The sequence below is a fragment of the Giraffa tippelskirchi genome, chromosome 6 (assembly GCF_054371585.1).
Source record: "Giraffa tippelskirchi isolate mGirTip1 chromosome 6, T2T-mGirTip1v1.2.pri, whole genome shotgun sequence".
Lineage (NCBI taxonomy): Eukaryota > Metazoa > Chordata > Mammalia > Artiodactyla > Giraffidae > Giraffa > Giraffa tippelskirchi.
The window spans coordinates 34458499-34471938 of NC_137280.1; the positions used below are offsets into that span (position 1 = coordinate 34458499).

Here is a 13440-nt window from a genome sequence, read left to right on the forward strand (position 1 = left end):
TCTTCCCGACCCAGGGATCGAACCCAAGTCTTTTGTGTCTCCTGCATTGGCCGGCAGGTTCTTTACCACTAGCGCCACCTGGCAAGCCCATATTTTGAGTAGCGAGGGTTTAACCCACTCTCTCTCCCCGCATTCCATTCTTGGTCACCACCTCTTTCTATTCAACCCCGCTCTTATACCTTAACTCCAGCCACTCTTGCACTCCGCCTACACCTGCAATCCATGTGTCCTACTAATCTCCATGGCATAACTCATCTCTCTACCTCCCCTGCGTCTTCACCCGTGCTGTGATATGGCCGAAGAAACGTACACTGCTGTACCAGTAGGTCTCACTTTCATCTCCGTGGGCCCTTCTTCTTGTCGGTTTACTCTTTCCCTCTGCTGGAGGACTTGTTCCTCCTCCCTACTCTCCTGTCAGACCTCCACTACTTCCTTCCCCACCCTTAGTGTCAGCTAATATCCTTGCCTCCACTTTTCTTCTTTGTATCGTGACTTAGAAAAGGACTTGCTCCTGGTTCCTCTGCTGGATCTGCATGTTTGTGTGTGGGTCACTGTCTCTGCAGCGGCTATGGGAGCACTGGGCATGCTCCGATTCATTGGGCATCACGGTGGTCACTTCGGGGCCTAGGGTGACCAGCCTCTCTCTGACTTGCCTCCCCACCACTCTCCAGGGAGTGGCAATGTCCACAGTTGGCCCCTGATGGTCCTCCAACCTCTAGCCTATCCTGCACCACCCCCCAGGCCCTCCCACCCCAGCCCCGCCCACTTCCCCTCCCAGCCCCTCCTACTCCCTCACCCAGCTCCTCCTACCTCCCCATTCAGCCCCTCCCACTTCCTCACCCGCCTCCTCTTACCTCTCCACCCGGCCCCTCCCACCTCCTCTCCCAACCCCTCCCACCCCCTCATCCAGACTCTCCCCTCCCCTCCCAGACCCTCCCACCACCTTCAGGGCTCTGCTCAACGTATTTTACCCTCTGAGGTCTTTCCCAACTCCCTTCTTAAAGTAGTGCCTACCCCAGGGCAGCACTCGGCCCCAAACTGGCTTCTGTTATTTTTCCTCAGTGATTATTAAAACTGTTTCGTCAGAAGGCTGGTTTGTCTCCCGCCTGCACCAGAAAGCCCCAGAGGGATGGGAATTGTGTGTCTCCATCAGTATTGAAACTCCACCTGGAATAGTGGCCAGCACATGACAACTCCCCTTGAATATCTGAACAGATGCTAGAGTGGAAGTGAAAGTGTTAGTGGCTCAGTCGTGTCCGACTCTTTGCGACCCCATGGACTGTAGCTTGCCAGGCTCCTCTGCCTGTGGGATTCTGCAGGCAAGAATACTGGAGTGGATTGCCATGCCCTCCTCCAGGGGATCTTCACGACCCAGGGATCCAACCCAGGTCTCCCACATTGAAGGCAGATTCTTTACCATCTCAGCCACCAGGAACATGTAGTTAAACTAGAACAGAATCAGAAAACGCCAGTTAGTAAAAGCTACATACCAACATATGTATAAAGCCACTCTGTTGTTGTTCAGTTGCTCAGTTGTGTCCGACGCTTTGTGACCCCGTGGACTGCAGCACACCAGATTTCCCTGTCCTTCACTGTCTCCAAGAATTTGCTCAAGTTCATGTTCATTGAGTCGGTGATGCCATCCACTCACTCTGGATCATTTGAATTCACATGGCTACCTGTTTTGGGACTCTTTTTCACCTGACTGTGCTGAATGTAGTAGAAATCATTGAGGCTTCCAAGCCCTTGGGGGATCAGGAGGGAAAATGACTAGCATTAAATTCTTTCCAGAAATTCCTGTCCTTCCTTTTCTCTTTAATTGCTTTCAGGGAGGTCAGTAGTTAAGTCAGGATTTAACCCACCACATGCTTGGGGCTGTAGGGCTTCCTATCTTCATGTGGGACATGGACAAAGAGCTGTAACCTGTTAGCACTTAACAACAATTCCCCAGGACAAATGCCCACTTCCCTTAGGGCTGATGGTAAAGAATCCACCTGTAATGCAGGATATCCGAGTTCCATCCCTGGATCAGGAAGATCCCCTTGGAGAAGGGAATGGCAACCCACTCCAGTATTCTTGCTGCAGAATCCCATGGACTGAGAAGCCTGGTGGGCTATATATGGTCCATAGGGTCACAAAGAGTCAAACACGATTGAGCAACTGACACTTTCACACTTTTACATACTTCAGCCTGTACATACTTTTATTACTTGTGGCTCTCTGTATCTTATATGTTGGTAACTTGGTTTCCTGAACTGGGCCTCTTTTGTATAACATAGAGGTCTATTAGTGTTAGACTCATTAGAAAAGATCCTGATGGTGGGAAAGATTGAAGGCAGCAGGAGAAGAGGATGACAGAGGACGAAATGGTTGGATGGCATCACTGACTCAATGGACATGAGTTTGAGCAAGCTCCTGGAAATGGTGAAGGACAGGGAAGCCTGGTGTGCTGCAGTCCATGGGGTCTCAAAGAGTCGGACACAACTGAGCAACTGAACAACAACTATCAGTAGATATTTAACTCAAAATAGTTATTGCTCTACTTAGAAACAGGTGCTTTTCCCAAACATTTGTTTTTGTTGCAATTGTTTAGAGCTTGAAATGCAGCTTCGTGGTTTCATAAACAGTGGTGTGGCTGGTGTGGAATCCTTCCAGAGCTCACAGCGTTGCTGAGCTATCTTGCTTGATATTTGAGAATGGGGAATTCCCCACGGAAGGGCAAAGAGGAGAGAATTTCCATTGCTTTTCTATGTTGAAAGCAAACCCTTTGCCAATGTGACCTTTTACCGTTTTCCTCCGAACCTGACACTCTCCCTCATCTTCTACTGCACCTTTCTCTTGAAGCTCCAGCCAGGGGGCTCTTGGCTCACATGGTCAGGGACCCCAGGATGTGGGATGGGGGCTGGGGCTCTCCTGTCTTGCTGACCTCTGGATAGTCTGAGCTGGCAGGCCATGGAGGGACCACCACCTTGCTCACTATTTCCCTTTGCTCTTTCTTGAATTGCTTTGCATTTCATTTCTTTCTAAGAAATAGGTCTTTCTTTTCTCTTTTAACCTCTTATCAAAAAGGAAAAAAAAATCGCATTGGTTTACCTCAGTGGGTACTTTTTCTGAGACTATTCAATCTAGTTATTGGATCATTCTTTTTGACTCAATACTTTTTACTTCTGCCAAGTAGTTTAAGATACCTTCTTAGATCTGCAGTCTACAAAAACAGAATATTAGATTTGTGATTACATTCCTCAAACTTGAATCACACATCCTCTTGGAGGACGCGATCTTTGTAAGTGACACAGTTTTATCTTAACTATAGGAAATCATGCTAACAAAAATATGGTGTGTTTCAAGATGAAGACATAAAATAGTATGGCTAAATCTGTTATAACAATTACCACACAGTTCTATGCAGTTGGGGAAGGTCCCCTGGAGAAGGAAATGGCAACCCGCTCCAGTATTTTTGCCTGGGAAATCTCATGGACAGAGGAGCCTGGTGGGCTACAGTCCATGGGGTCACAAAGAGTCAGACACAACTGCACGACTGAGCACACAGACTTTTGTTCCAGTCTGTTCAAGATAAAGTATATCTTTATTCTGATAAAACTGTCATCTTCTTGAGGCATGAAACCGTTTTTGTTTTTGTTTTAATCTCTAAGTACCTTGCATCCTGGAAAGTACACGTTTGTGATGCGAAGTGCTAACCCATAGTTACCGTTAGTGTCTATGAGAAGAGATGGAACAAAGTTATGAGTAATACATAAAGCATGGGTGTAATTAGTAATCATTGACAGCACATGCAATTAATGCAATCATTTTTACTTTCCTACTGGTATAAAATTTGTGATAATACATAGATCTGTGAATATTGGCAGAGCAAGTTTTAGCTTTTGTTTTTCAGCGTTATTTTTTACCTTACTAGAGGTTAATTAAGTAATTATTTCTTAGTTACTTTCTTTATTGCTCAGAACTTTAATAACTAAATGGAAAAATCATCAATCATCATCTTACCCTTCATTGTGATATCTCTTTGTGACACTACTGACTCTTTGCAACACTGACTCTGACACTTTCTGACTCTTCGCAACTCCATGGATGATATAGCCTGCCAGGCTCCTCTGTTGATGTGGATTCTGCAGGCAAGAATACTGGAGTGGGTTAGCCATGCCCTCCTCCAGGGGATCTTCCCAACCCAGGAATTGAACCCAGGTCTCCCACATTGCAGGCAGATTCTTTACCATCTGAGCCACCAGGGAAGCCCAAAGAGTGAATATGACAGAAAACAATGAGAAGACAGCCTGATTTGAGCAGTGAACATATAAGTAGCTTGCGTACATATTCATGGGATTCTCTAGGCAAGAATACTAGAGTGGTTTGCCATGCCCTCCTCCAGGGTCCTTCCCGGCCCACGGGTCGAACCCGCATCTCTTGTGTCTCCTGCATTGGCAGGCAGGTTCTTTACCCCTAGAGCCATCTGGGAAGCCCTTTATTACTGCAGTTTAATCCAGTTCAGAGTTTTGAAATTGTTTCCTGTTGTGTTTCCTTTCCAGAAAACCCCGAAGTCATTGTCTGATTTCAACAGTTGAGTGCAGTTTCAGAGCTGGGAGAGAGTGATTGTGAGGTATTCGTTTTTCTGGTTTATTCTACATTGTTTATCCATGCTTGCTTACTGCTTAACTTTGTACAGGCATCAAGGGTATATTTGGGGACTCTGAGATGTGGGACTGGAGACACACAGCTTTAATGCTGAAAAATCTCAAGGGTATTTGCTAATTCAGTTTTGAAGTTAGCACCATGGGGCTTCTGCCCCAGCCTCTTAAGACACCACCCACCATGCTTCCTACAGCATGGTGTTTCCCTTTGGTCAGTGATGGGCATGAGCTTGGTTCTCCCTTTTAATGCCTATGTGAAATTAGGCAAAGTGCCTAACCTCATTCGAGTTCTGTGTTAATCTTTGGGATGGAGACTATAATTGGATAGCTTGATGGGTTTCCAGTTCCAAACAGTGCTCACCACCACCAATACCAGCAACAAAATGTATTAGACTGTGTTTTACTGTTACTATTATCAGCAGTATTGGTCATCTCATTTAGTGCTGATAATAAAGTTATACAAAAATTCTTTAATGACTTTAGGTCATCTATGAACAGAACTGAAACCAGAAAAAAATCAGCCAGCCCAAACGAACAAGTTAACACAAAGACATTCATTATTTGATGTTAGCAATTAGTTTGCTACATGGTTATCTGCTTTTCTAATGAATCCTGGACTTTGAAGTGCTCTGCCCACCCATTTAAAAGATTTACAAACCTCAAGCACTGTGACCTGACTGACCTCTGTCCATTATACATCATTATCCAATTCCTCTTATGAGCCAGAAAGGAAGGAGTACATCTGGTCTGAATCTCTTCATAGAAGCAATCTTGTAAAATAGGCCGCTGTCTTTCAATCAAATCTTTCCTTTAACTTGTTGAGAAGCTCTTTCTTTTGCTAGAGGAACTCTTTCCTCTTAGGAGAGCAGGGTGCTATTTCAGGGTCACTGGGGTTCCCCTCGGAGGTCTTTCTAAATATAACTGCAGATTCTGGAAAACAGCCTGCCTTTTGTTAGTTGAGTTCAACTTAAGAGTCAGTGCATTAGGACCTTCGATTATCCACACTCCAAAAATGCCTTCCTCTGGTCTCCTAGCATTTGACAAGAATCTCAAATCAGGGATTAAATATTGTTTTCTCTAATGCACTTCCATTTCCACTAGAGCTGCTTGCCTTACACATTTTATTTGTGGGCCTGAATTACAGAGCATTTTCTAGTTAGGGGGCATTAAGATTTAACTCAAGAATCTGTGTATTTTAGAATAGGGCTCAGATGTTTCTGAGGAGGAATCACACGGTCCTCTTAAGTTTCTAGAAAGTATTGTATCGAGTGCTTTTTTTTTTTTTGTACGTAGTAGATCGCTTCAGCCTTACTATGGAGATATTTTTCTACCTTTTTGTTTTTAATTCATCTGGAATTTGCAGTTTGCTCTCTGCCAAATTCCTGACCCCAGCTTTTGGTTATCATCATTTGTATATCCCAAGCGGTTTCAAAACTAATCTGTGCACAGTGAAACCTTCTTCCCCACCCCTCCTCACTTGTCTGCTACTCACAACTGATACCTTTTCCTGGAATCAATATTTTAATTAAAGGCATCACTGTCAACCTCGTAACTCAACCCAGCAATCTCCATCCTGACATTGCTTCACTCTTTGCATTCAGTCCACACTGGATCCTGGATTTAAGAGAACATATGAAAGTTCCCCAAACAGTGGCGCTTGGTGAGGTCAAATATTAATTGCCAGCTGTCACAGATGTTAATTGTAAGTATCCTTCCGGTCCAGCTATCCTCTGCCTCCCACTGTCACTACATCAGTTCTGGTTCTCATCAACGCCACGCCAGTCTGTTGCTGGAGCTCACTTAGTATAGCTGTCTTTCAACAGATTGTCCCCACTCTAGGCACCCTGCTCCCCACTTTTTAGTGTGATTTCTTGTTCAGTGACTTCTGCGGGCCCTTGTAACCTTGAGAATAGACCCAGACATCTTGGTACATACCTCTACCATCAGCCCTGTGCAACCCTCTAGCACACTGCCTGCCTTCCCCTGCTTTGCTGTCTGTGCTTTGTTAGGACTGAGTTTATTGGGCTGTTTCAACACATCATGTCCTCTCAGGCTTTGCACGTGCTGGTTTCACTCCTGATAATGCCCTTGCTCAGTTTTTCTTGAGAAATCCCTATGCATCCTTCAAAGTCCATGTCAATTTCCATCTCCTCTGAGAAGCCGCTCCCACCCCCACGTTTCCCCCCTGTGAACTGGGTTCCCATGATTCTTCAGCTGTATCTCTGGTCAGACTATACTTAATTATCCATTAATACATCTGACCTTCCTATGGACACTAAGCTTGAGGGTAAGATTCAGATATTATTATTTTTGTATCTACAGCATTTAATAGATGCCTTACCCATAGTAACACACAGTGGCTGATCTAATTTAAATGAGTGTATCTCTGACACTGTAATAAAAAGGAAGGTGTGTGTGTAGTCACTCAGTCGTGTCCAACCCTTTGCGACCCTTTGGACTATAGCCTGGTAGGTTCCTTTGTCCATGGGATTCTCCAGCCAAGAATACTGCAGTGGGTTGCCATTCCCTTCTCCAGGGGATCTTCCCAACCCAGGAATTGAACCCGTGTCTCCTGTGTTTCCTGCATTGCAGGCAGATTCTTTACCCACTGAGACATTCAGTTCAGTTCAGTTCAGTCGCTCAGTCGTATCTGACTCTTTGCAACCCCATGAATCGCAGCATGCCAGGCCTCCCTGTCCATAACCAACTCCCTGAGTCCACCCAAACCCATGTCCATCGAGTGGGCGATGCCATCCAGCCATCTCATCCTCTGTCGTCCCCTTCTCCTCCTTCCCCCAATCCTTCCCAGCATTAGGGTCTTTTCCAATGAGTCAACTCTTCGCAAGAGATGGCCAAAGTATTGGAGTTTCAGCTTCAACATCAGTCCTTCCAGTGAACACCCAGGCCTGATCTCCTTTAGGAGGGACTGGTTGGATCTTCTTGCAGTCCAAGGGACTCTCAAGAGTCTTCTCCAACACCACAGTTCAAAAGCATCAATTCTTCGGCGCTCAGCTTTCTTCACCGTCCAACTCTCACATCCACACATGACTACTGGAAAAACCATAGCCTTGACTAGACGGACCTTTGTTGGCAGAGTAATGTCTCTGCTTTTCAATATGCTATCTAGGTTGGTCATAACCTTCCTTCCAAGGAGTAAGCATCTTTTAATTTCATGGCTGCAATCACCATCTGCAGTTATTTTGGAGCCCAAAAAAATAAAGTCTGACACTGCACTGTTTCCTGATCTATTTCCCATGAAGTGATAGGACCAGATGCCATGATCTTAGTTTTCTGAATGTTTGGGGAATCCCAAAAAAGGAAGGTAGTATTTGTAAGAAGGCATCTCAAGCTGTGCTTATTCTCTATGTACAAGCATTTTTCTCAACAATAATGTTTTGCTTTTCGGTAGACTTTAAGTACCTATGGATTAAAGAAGAGCTGCCAAAACCGATTTACAGCCCCTTTCCCTCTTCTATGGGCTTCCCTGGTGGCTCAGACAATAAAGAATCCTCCTGCAATACAGGAGACCCGGGTTTGATCCCTGGGTCAGGAAGATCCCCTGGAGAAGGAAAAGGCACCTCACTCCAGTATTCTTGCCTGGGAAATCCCATGGACAGAGTCTGGGGGGCTACAGTTCATGGGATCGCAAAGAGTCAGACAAAACTGATGAACCAAGCAAGAGAGGGGGCATGGCTGTCAGAACTAAAATGGTGGCTGCGTATCCTTGGAACTTGCAACTGTGTAGTCATTTCCACCGAGAGAGTAGATTTAGTCAGGGCATTCACCAATCTGGGTGAGTATAGTAGTTACTTGTGTAGTGTTTGAATTTGGGATTCAAAAACTACATTACCCTAACCCATTTTTAGGCTTCTCGTGTGCCCATGTCTTGGAAGTGTGTTTCAGATCACCAGAGTTGTTCTTTCCACTCATGAGAAAGACAAGCGATGAGAACAGCATCAGTAACTGTCCGCTGGGACAGGAGCCCTAATCCCAAAACGACAAGGCTGCAGTTAACACAGTTAGCCATGGATTGTGTCTTTGAGAAGCTCGGGAAACATAATGGGATTCATTTTTAATTCCAACCAATTCGAGAAACAAAGCAAAAGCCTTGGCCTCTGGAGTGGCTTTGTAATCAAAGGTTACCACACGCTTGTCAGAACCCTGAACAGCTGTCTCCACTGTGAAAATAGGCTTAGGTTGTAAGGTGATTTCAGAACTGAGGAAATGATGACTTTAGCCAGGTTTTGCCTCCCATGTGAACTCTGACTCGCAAAGATGAGGTTAATTTCAATGTACAGTGTTTGCTTTATTTTACAAACCAATTTTAATAGCAACTTCCTTGTGCTCTGAAAAAAATGTCCGCGAGCAGTTAAAAAAGAGTTGATATAAATAAGCGTTACAATGTATATCTTAGCTGTCTCTAGGTCAGTAGTCAACAAAATACTTTGCAGTCAATTAATTAATCCTATTTTTTCTCTTTTTTGCTATCGTGCCTTGCATTTATTATGTGAGTGTTTTCTGAGCTATAAAAGCAGTATACATATTCACTATAGAAAGTTGGAAAATATGAAATTCCAAAGAAAGAAAAAAGCTTTCCTACGAGGCTGTACCCTAAAAAGAACCATTGTCAACATCTTGGTTGATACTAGCCTTAAATAGAGTTTCTTCCAGGCAAGGATGCATACTTTTCAAATTCTTATTATGAAAAATTTTACATCCATGAGAGAATGAATAATACAGTGAGTTCTCATATACTCACTATATAAATTCACAGATTACCAAGATTTTGCCAGTAATGGTTTGTCAACCTCTTTTTAATCTTTCCCTTCCCCTTTTCTTTTGGAAGTATTGGCTAACTACCTTGAAAAGAAAACAGGAATCCTGATTCCTGAAAGAGGGCTGTGGATGGCAATCATTTGCCTGCCAATTTCATACATCTTCACCCAGCTTTTACTTAGGAAGCAAAAAGTATGGTTTTCCCTTTAGTATTGTACTTGGGGTATAAGTAGCCTTAATGCTCAGGTCTATCACATGCTAGATGGGTATTGATTTTTCTTCTTAAATCAATGTTTCCCTAGAGCATAGTTTTATTTATTCATAAAGCCAAGATGATGTCTGACAGGAGTTATAGCAGTGTAAATCTGTGATGCAGGCACAATACGAAGAGCTTTTGTAAGACTCGAAAATCAATGATGCTGGAGGGTTACTTCATAAGCTTGAGAGAGTGCATTTGCTGTGCTTCCAAGTGTAAGAGGAGAATTTCAGCCTCTAGTTAAGTTTCATTCTTCTGTTTTCTAGGCCACTGTTCAAATGAAGTTCAGTTAACCCTTGAATAACATGGATTTGAACTGTGCAGGTTCACTTATATGTGGATTTTTTCCAATAGTGAATATTATATATAGTTAGTACTAAATGATTCTCGGTTGGTTGAATCCATGGAAGAAGAACCCTGGGTAGAGCAACTGTGGTTACATAGGGCCCACTATAAATTATACACAGATTTGCTACTGTCTGGAGGGTTGGCACCCCTACCCCCACATTGTTCAAGGGTCACCTGTATAGCATCAGACTGGATAGAACCAAGCTTCAGCACTGGTCCCTTTTTGATACCAATCTGTTGACTTACTCTCAAAAGCTATGCTGGCCCTAATGATCATAACACTGTCATTTGGCTTCATGGTGTAGAATACATTCTAAGAGTATTCACTTTTTGTCACTATATTTACTTTATAGAATGTGAATATATCCTGACAGTACTCACTTTTTGTGTGTGTTCTATTTTCTTTTTAGAATTTTTTAATATATACAAATTACTATTAGAATTTTTTAACTTAAAATATGTCTCAAATGGTTTCCCCAACCTTAACTGATTTTTCTAGTGGTTAAAATTACATCTAATCACTAGAATGTCCCCATCTAGAGTTGTAAATATCAGTTTTCTATTAGGTATGTGATCTTAACAAGGTAGAACTTGGTTGGGAAGTCAGATGACCTAGACACTGTTTTCATTATTTGCTCCTGGCTTCTGTGTAACCCCAGGTAAGTTCCAGAAGTTCTCTAGGACTATTTTCATTTATTTTGTTTTGAATTTTTCATTTAAATAAAGGTGAGTGAAGGTGCATGAAATTGGCAGGCATTTATTTGACTTCCATAGTTTTCTGTATATCAGGACTCTTTTTCCTTTTAAAATAACTAGTTGATATTAAAAAAACAAAAAGAAGAAAAGAGGAAATGAAAGAGCAAAAAAGGGACAGGTGAAGTGAGGATTATTTCTTCATGAAGAATAAAGTTTCTTCTAATGTGAAAATACTATGATTTTCTGTGAAAAGATTTCACATGCTGAGCTGTTATCAGTAGTCATGATTTCCTTGGAAATTTCTGAGCTGTCAAGGATGTATCTTGAGTTCAGAATCTGAGATCCCCAGCACCAGCTCCCAAGAGCAGATAGGGGCTCTGGCCAGACCTATGGTTCCCTCATCCACCATCGTCCAGCAAATGACCCAAAGAGCAAAGGCGTGCTGTCCAATGTTAGTATCTAAAATTCATTTTTCCAGGGATTTCCTTGGTGGTCCAGTGGTTAAGACTTTGCCTTCCAGTGTAAAGGGTATAGGTTTGATCCCTGGTTGGAGAGGGAGCTAAGATCCTACATGCCTCATGACCACAAGCCCTTCCCCACAAGGGCTTCTCTGATGGCTCAGATTGTAAAGAATCTGCCTGCAATGCAGGAGACCCGGGTTTGATTCCTAGGCTGGGAAGATCCCCTGGAGAAGGGAATGGCAACCCACTCCAGTATTCTTGCCTGGAGAATTCCATTGACTGAGGAGCCTGGTGGGCTACAGTTCATAGGGTCGAAAAGAGTCAGACACTACTGAGCGACTAAAACACGTCTCACCAAATCAACCCCACTCATTAATGGAGTGACATCATTGCAAGATGGCCCTGCATCCAAGTAGTTGACACATGGTGATTTTGAATGGTGGGCTTCTGAGATCAGCCACAGTTTCTTGTGATTTTTCTGTGTCACTGGGTAGTGCTAGGGTCCCTCCTTCTCTACCTGTGCCTCACTCATTCCCTGCAGGCTTCAGGCAAGCTGTTCTGCTGGCCATTTTCTGATGGTTTTAACTATGAAGAATCACAGAACAGGGTAGGAGGGGGAATAAAATAAATAAAACTTTTCCTGTAACATCATGTAGGGGAAAAAAAAATGGAGGATTTTGTGAAAATGAATATTTCCTATGAGACAGCCAGAAAATGTAGACCCTCAAGAGTGGCAAGCCAGGCTTTGCCATTTCATGACCATGATCATCCGCCATCGTCCAGCAAATGACCCAAAGAGCAAAGGCGTGCTGTCCAATGTTAGTATCTAAAATTTATTTTTCCAGGGATTTCCTTGGTGGTCCAGTGATTAAGACTTTGCCTTCCAGTGTAAAGGGTATGGGTTTGATCCCTAGTTGGAGGGGGAGCTAAGATCCTACATGCCTCATGACCATAAAACCAAAGCATAAAACAGAAGCAATATTGTAACAAATTCAATAAAGAGTTTTCAAAAAATTTTAATAAAATTTATTTTTCCACACTCGAGTATGTATAGTTTATAAAATGTGTATATATAATTACAGGTATTGTTAGGCAGTTATGAAACTAAACAGGTATGTTCGCAGAGGATAAGGGAAGTTTAATTTTTAGTTGAGTGAATTCTTGAGTGTCTGCTATAGAAGGATCTCCTTTCACTGGAGACGAGTTTGCCTCCTGGGTGTATAAGAGTGTGGTGTGGGCTGCAAATACCAGCTCAGAATTGCATCCTCAGGATGACCATGGGGATGAGGGGTGTTTTCATAGACACCTGAGGCACTGTTAGTGGAACTGCTGTGAGTGACAGGATTGAATTCCTGTTGACTGACTTCAAATTGCTTTGTTTTAGAATCCCTTCATATAATCTAATACATATTATGATATTTGAAAATGTGCCTCGAACATACACAGAAAAGTGGTAAAAACCCCTGAATTACAAGACAGGGTCACAGCTCTTCAGTTAGCCATTTGACACTCTCTTCGCATCAAAGACAGTTTATATAGGTTGCAGGAATAGAGAGGATGTTCCTTCTTGTATTCAGATCTCAACTTAAATGTTCCTTCCTCAAAAAGGGTGAACCCATGGCTGATTCATGTCAATGTATGGCAAAAACTATTGCAATATTGTAGAGTAATTAGCCCCCAACTAAAATAAATAAATTTATTTAAAAAAAAAAAAAAAAAGGGCTTCCTGAGGCAGCCAAGGCTCAGGAATCCCTCATAACACTCTGTCCCTCCTCCCTCCTTTACCTTTTAAAAGTAATTAGCCTCCAATTAAAATAAACAAATTAATTTTTAAAAAAGAAAAAAATGAAAACCTTGAAAAAAATTAAAAAAAAAAATTTTACTTTCCCTACCTGTGTTAATTGGTCTATCGTGAGTCTTCACCTATGGGGCGGTCAGCTGAGACATCGTCTGTTTTGTTCGCCTTATATCCTCAGTGCCTAGAGCAGTGCCCGGCACTGTATAAGCACTCAAAGGTTCTTCCCATTTGCTTGTTTTCTTCTATGGATCCTCTCCTCTTTCCATCCCTGAGGCTATTTCTTTATCACTGCAGGAATCAGGCCTTCCTGTCTCTGCCCCCTTGCTGTGGAGTCTGTGGCACTTAACACTTTACATTTCTGTCATTACCCAACAGTTCCTTCCTGGTGGTAGCATCTGATAGGCAGGGACAATGATAGCACATCGACTGTTACCATGATAGGCACTTGAGTCAAGTGGT

The 13440-nt window shown here is 43.0% G+C and overlaps 1 protein-coding gene across 2 annotated transcripts in view; it reads left to right on the top strand.

Annotated features, from left to right (window-relative positions):
• The window catches only part of PAG1 (phosphoprotein membrane anchor with glycosphingolipid microdomains 1), a 167600-nt gene that overhangs the window by 43824 nt on the left and 110336 nt on the right, over nucleotides 1-13440 (top strand). For both annotated transcript variants that reach the window (XM_081496686.1, XM_081496685.1), the window contains exon 2: nucleotides 4545-4615. The gene's annotated coding sequence lies outside the window, so the exon portion shown is untranslated. The remainder of the gene's footprint in view (nucleotides 1-4544; nucleotides 4616-13440) is intronic.